Below are 6,785 nucleotides of genomic sequence, written 5' to 3'. Positions count from 1 at the left end.
CAAACTTACCTTACTTTTAAATCTAATATATAAACGGCTATATGCCTGTCTGTCTGTCTGCCTTCATATTTTCAAACTCTATCTCCTCTGAAACTAAAAGTTGCAGAGCGGCACTAGAGGCCTCAAATGATTGGATTTTTTACGGCTGTTTTTTTTTATAGGTCTTTAACCGGTAAAAATTGTTTTTAAGGGGTCAAAATTGAAAAAATCGGTAAACATTTTGTCCATTCATCTTAGTTTATTTTTAATTTATAATCGGTTTATATGTGTGTCACGTTGGTACAGTGGTAACGTCACCAGCTTTGAATGTTACAGTTTCGATTCCAGCTGATGGCACCGAAATACTTTTTTTACTTTTGAAATCACAACTCTATAATAATATATACGAAATCTGGACAAATTAAAATATCATATTTAAGCGTATTGGACGCCCGAGCAAAGCCCTCCCCCCACCGCTAATATATATATATATAAAATTTTCAATTTAATTAGACAAAGGTTTTAATGTTTTCCCTATATACATTGTATCCAAAATTTTGAAAAACTCACTGTGAGATTTTAATGAATATTTCCATGCACCATTATTTCCCTATTTATCCACTTGTGCCATTTTAAAATTCCAACTTAAGACCCCCCTCCCCCCAACCAGGAATAATAGAAAAGTCGAAATCATACCCAAGAGACAAGATAGACTTATCTTTGGGGGGGGGGGGTAAGAGAGAGAGATAGAAAAAGAAAGAAAGGTACTTATAATAAATAGGTGTTCTTGCGTGGAATGGTGTGTAGATGAGCCAGTCGTATGGACAGGATGTTAGTAGCTAGAATTATTTATAGAAAAACCTGTAACTGCAGGAAGGACTGCGTGACGGATCCGAACGAATTAAGTGAAAAATGTTTTTATGGAATCTATTGTCTTCGGATTTAGCAAATTCGAGCTGTTAACAATTGAGTCTCTCTCGCCTCCAGTTTGTAAAACCCAATACCGTTAAATGGTGGTGAGATGGGAAATTCAACGAAGAACAGCGTTGGAATGACTACGATGAAATTTTCACTATGTCTTTCCCGTCGATGTTCAAATGAACGGATCAAATGTAAACGCATTCAATTGGTCGTCGTTGAACTGAATTGCCAGTGAAGAAATTGAGTGATCCGTCAATTCAAGACGAGTCTAATTCGTGACTGGAATGTTACAAAGCGGTTCAACTTGTCAATCTCCTGTTTGATTTTCCAACGGCGAGACACTTTCAAAGATAAAACCGTCTTTAAAGAAACCTTTAACCGAAGTGCAGATTTTCTATTAAAAGACTGAACGTGGTATTTCCTTTCTGGGAAGTTTTATATTCTAAACTTAAGGTTAAAAAGCACAAGTATATAAAGGCCTCCCAGAAGTCTGATTTCCGCGAATGCATGAATTGATAAGTTAATGATTTCATGAAATTTTAACTTGCTCGTAAACATAAAATTTAAATATTTAGACTTCGTGTATCTGATCGAAATATGGAATTCCCAGAAGATAAAGCTATAGAAGTGACGTTGCGACCTAAATATCTGCCGTCTGGTAGACTGAGATTCGCTAAACCTGCCAAAGAGTTGGACGAACCTACACGGCCGCTATTAAAAAGAATTGTTCACGTGATTTGAACACTTCATTCAAACATGTCAACAAACTTAATATAAGGTGAACTAAAGAAGGCTACCGTTTCCTCTGATCATCCCAGCCGCCGTGGCAGGCAGGTAGGTACTTATTTTCTACACATCTTTCCTATTATGGAATTTGTAAATAGTTGGTTTGATGGTTTAAATTTGCGAATGACTTTAAAGCCCCACTGTAAACTAATTGATCCTACTCATAGTTTAACGTTTTAAAATTTCCTCTTCTCACTTTTTGAGTGTATGTGAGGGGTGGGGCTATTCTGAAAATAGCAACTACATGCCAAACCTTGGCACTACTACACTTTAACTCTCCGGAATTACTCTTAGCGTTTTTTTTTTTTTTTTTTTTTTTTTTTTTTTTTTTTTTTTCCCCCTACCCAAACTTGTTTGATAATTCAAACTTACCCCAACAAATTAACCCAACCGAAAGATCTGAATCTTTTTTTTAAAAAGGTAAAATGAAACTAATTTCAAATTTCTTGGAAATCTTAATTTGTAACCGTCGCTTTAGAATATTTTGTACTAAGCCGAGTCTGTTTTTTAAACTTAAAATATTTAATCTTTTTCACCTGTAAAGAGTTTGGTCTAAAACTTTTTTTTTTTTTTTTTTTTTTTTACCTTGGGTCCATCTATATCTAAAGGTGAATGTGTCCGTACATTTTCCTACGCAATAACTGTCAAATTTCAGTCTAGACTCGAAACTTGATATATAGGGTACTGAGATTTTGAAAAATCTTTTGATCGGTTTTCGGCCAAAAATTTGCCTGTTAAGGGGTCAAAGTTCAACGATTTGACCTTTGAGAACTCTACCCAACTCCTCTGCCAATTTTTGGTCGAAACACTTGAAATTTTAGATGAGTTCCTGGGACATGGATCTAACTAACTTGATTTGAACCGAAAACAAATGTTTAGGGGTCAAGTTAAAAAAAATTGACCTCTGCTGTCTCTACCAAATTACTTAGACAATTTCTGGTCTAAACATTTGAAATTTGACAAAGGGTATTCAGAGATAGGGCAAGTTTTTTTCATCGGTTTGGGTAGAAAATTTTTAGTTACCAATACATGTATGTTTGCATGTCTGCCTAAAACTTCCAACAGAGGTGACTGATTTTTACCGAGATCAGTATCGTTTTGAAGTTCGACTTTTCAGACAAATATCGAAAAATTGGCTAAAAATATCTCACCTTCAACTGGGTCCTTTTCTACAGGGGGTGGGTCGCTTTTCTTTTTTTTTTTTTTTTTTTTTAACCGATATTTTCGTAATCATCCTCCTTTCGATTGTCTAGCCTTAATTTAAACCTCCGGTTTGGCAGTGGTCGTAATAGCAAAGCCGTCAGGTTTTTCCTCCTTCGCGGTACGGGTCCGAGCCTGCCTTTTTTTTTTTTTTTTTTTTTTTTTAACATAAAATTATTTGGTCCTATTTTGTTTATTGACCAAACCTGTCACGATTACCGGGATCTCTAAACACTCTTAACTTTCCAAAAATTAAAAATCGCAAACACTAGAATAACTTATATTTAAAATTAACTTAAGCAATAATTAAGTCTAACGATAAATACTGCGATTCATGTGATTTCATCGAAATGGCGATTTTTGTCCAGAATTTACCCTATATTAAAGAAATCTCTACCTAGCCATGATAAACATATTCTAAAGCATGTAAATTGACTTAAACAAAATCAAATTTGAGTAACTGAAGAGCAAGTAACTTATTGTCTATCATTCTGTGATTTGTATCTGCTTTCTTGACCACTTCTGAAGTTAGTCAGTAACTCGACAATGAGAACTCATTTCCGTTCAGATGCAAACGATTTCTACGTGCAAAATAATTTGCCTGACGTAAACTGAATAAAATCTAACACTAAACTTAACGAAATTGAGAATTTACTGTAGTTGTCATGCGACATAAAATGGAATTTCATGCAACATTCAAAAAATCCTGATTTGATGATGGAAATGCTTTAGAAGTAATTGCCTAAAAGATAGGCAGGTGAAATAAATCGTATTATAACTGTAGTAAGAGTACAAGGAAGAACAGTTTCTATTCATACGAGCAATGCATTTTTTTTTTTTCGTTTAATATTGGCACTCGAGGCTTAAATAGCTTACATTCATTTTTTCCCCACTTTGTTGAATTTTAAGGTTAATGCTTTACGTCGGTTTTGGATCATTCGAACTGTTCTCATCTTGGATATTCTAATACTGTTTTGACTGTAACCTCCGAGCTCCTTCATATACGTCTATGAATCTGTACAGATTTTCAAATGGAGTCCTTTATTTAATTCACTGGGATAGTTTGCTCTTAAGTCAGCTATGACTAGGTAGAAGTCTTGAGTGATTCATAATTGTAGTAATATCGCCTGTACTGAAGATGGAACTTCCAGATAACTGCCACTTATTAGCGCTTTTGTTCATTACACACTGTCTGAATCCAAATTAAAAATCCCTATCTAAAACTTCAAATATTAAAATGCTTTAGTTGTAATCTTTTGTGAATTGTCTGAAACGATTGTATATTAGAATTTTTTAAATTGCTTTTTTCTAGTGCGCGTATGGGATTTATTGGATTTGTAATTGTGTAAAGAATAAAAACTTTCTAGACCAATTTATTTTCTGTCCAATTAAGATTACCCCTTATAAGATTCTTGTGAATCTATAACCTGATTTAACATCCCAGGTCTCACCTTCGCTGGATGATTAAGTAAATATATCCCTAATAAAACGCTTGTAAACCTTTTCTAGTAACATCTGAGGACAAATACAGCATGAATCAAATAAGATCTTTTAATAAAATTTGGTAAAATAACTTAAACCTGAAATTCAAGGAAACTTTCCTCGTGCAGATTTTTAATAAATTTAAATGTAATTGACACTCAAACTTTAGTGTTCGATTATAAAATCGAGCATAATAATGGTTAATATCAAATTGTTTTAATAGAATCTTTTAAAATGGAAATCTTATGTTATGATGCTTATAGAAAAGAATGGCTGAACAAATGTCTTATTAGAATTATATATGCTATATATTAAGTTTAATATTATAGAAATTTCAGTATCTAACTTGCCTGACAGAAATGTCATTCCTTTAGAAAATTTACTATTTAACTTTGTTAGTTTGGACCCCTGTAAAAATTCCACGATTGTTTTAATTTGTTAAATGTCTGTAGGTTAAGGCAAAATGGTCTTTTCTAAAAAAATAATTGCCATTGACTTTATTTAAATAACTCTTTAGAATTGCAAAAACTTTTAGAAACCTTTTTATTGCAAGTGTTTACCAGCCATTTTTCTTAATTTTAAATCAAGATTAAAACTCAAGATTTTAAACTACTTATGTTGTAGACAAAACTGTTTATTCATGGAACAAATTGTAAAATATGCTTAATTTTAATTTATGAAAATTTACAATTTAATCTCTCTGGATTATATTGTCCTCGACATATAGCAGTGATGTTAAAAGTAAAGACTTGGGTGACATCAGGTAAAATCGAAATCAAAACATTTACAGCTTCAGCTTTGATGAATTAATCAAATGAATGGACTTGAACGTATAGATGCATGTTTGCATTTGCATACAAGCACTTTAAGTAGATTAACATCTGCCAAGTTCAAATTCTTTCAATTTTTACCTTAGCTACCTTTACAGGCGGTCCTGGACATGACCTAAAACTATATCTGATGGTGAAGCCCCACCTTGCGGACCTTGGAGTGTAGAACCACCCTTTAATTGCCATTGCTCCCAGGTCCACTCTGACCCGGAGTGGTAGTATCTGCTAGGGTCCCAACTATGGGTTAAATAGAATCTGACTTTAAAAAAAAATACTCGCTTAAAAATCGTTCCTCAAAATAACTAGATTCGGTGAAAAAGGTTGATATGCCGTAAAACACAACCAACCAACCTTTACAGGCTAAACCCAGAAAAGAACTGCAAAATTGTAATTTCTTAACCTGCCTAATGCGTCTATGCAACTTTGTATTGGAAATGTACCTTGAAAAAAAACGTACATACCTAGTGAGTTTTATAAATTCGATTTATTTTTACCATTTCTGAAGTTGTCCATTTGATTATGTCTTATTGGGTAACTTTACAGACTTTTTCTTCTGTAGAAAGTCTAATTGTCCGGCAGATTTTAATTCAAATGTGATTCTATGGATGTGCCTTCCCTCATGTAGCCGAGACCACTAGGAAATGAGGCTGAATCGACTTTACCATCCACATAGGATGGTAAACCGACAGGTGGCTGTTAATTTCCGTCTAACTAGATAGTTAGAAAACTGGATCTAGCCAGTGACCAGCTGAGACAAGCCAGATATCTAGGATTTCTAATTGATAGTAAATATAGATGAGCAGTCAGTTCGGTTAGGGAGATCACAAACTGTTAACTACCTGTTGGACAAAGATTGTTATTGGGGTGCCAACATGAACAATGATCAATACCATGTCTGAGGTCTTGAGCTATATCACAAGTACATCAGTTATAGGGCAATTACCGAGCTGCCAATTAATACTAAATGTTTTTTGTTTTTTGTTTTTTTTACCAAAATGTAGGTAAAACAATTACCATCAATAACTTTTTTATTTTTTTTTAACAGTGAATTTGAAAATGTTGCCCCTGGAAAGGAATGTTAATCAACATAAAATGTGGTGTCATGCTAACAAAGTTCTGGTCAGATTGCCAAGCAGGAATACGAAATCTGCACGTTTCCAGGTTTTTCTTTGATTTGTTTTAACATTATTTTGCAGACCCTCTTACAAGAATTACCGTGGATTGAACAAATATTTTATTTCTGATTCAATTCAAAGCAACTTTTAATGCAAAATGGATCTTGAAACTGTAAAATTTAACCATTTTTATAAGTGAATCTTTATTCTGTCATCTTGACACGCCATCATGGTGTTATTTTGGATTTGACATGATTTAACATTAGATTCAAGTGTGATTCCTGGACATATGCACAAAGCTCGTTCTGAGGTTGATCTTTGCATGTACACAGAATTATTTGTATTCAGACTGTATTCACTTTCAGAAATTGCGTTTCAGATCGTGATACAAACTTTCTAGGAGTTAAAAGTATTTATAGTCTTTCCTCTACCCCTTTTCTCCACATGCAACCTTCCTAATGCTTAATAGCTA

At 33.6% G+C, this 6,785-nt stretch overlaps 1 long non-coding RNA gene across 1 annotated transcript; it reads left to right on the top strand.

Moving 5' to 3' along the window:
* Nucleotides 1–793: 793 nt before the first annotated feature.
* On the top strand, nt 794–6,391 carry LOC145278319 (uncharacterized). The gene is made up of 2 exons (XR_013868356.1): nt 794–1,734; nt 6,244–6,391. It is a non-coding gene; the product is annotated as an uncharacterized LOC145278319 (long non-coding RNA).
* Nucleotides 6,392–6,785: the final 394 nt, after the last annotated feature.

This window comes from Euprymna scolopes, chromosome 6 (genome assembly GCF_053919585.1).
Source record: "Euprymna scolopes isolate OS-2025 chromosome 6, ASM5391958v1, whole genome shotgun sequence".
Classification (NCBI taxonomy): Eukaryota; Metazoa; Mollusca; class Cephalopoda; order Sepiida; family Sepiolidae; genus Euprymna; species Euprymna scolopes.
Note: the sequence above shows the minus strand (reverse complement) of the source record. Positions and strands in the feature narration are given on the sequence as shown.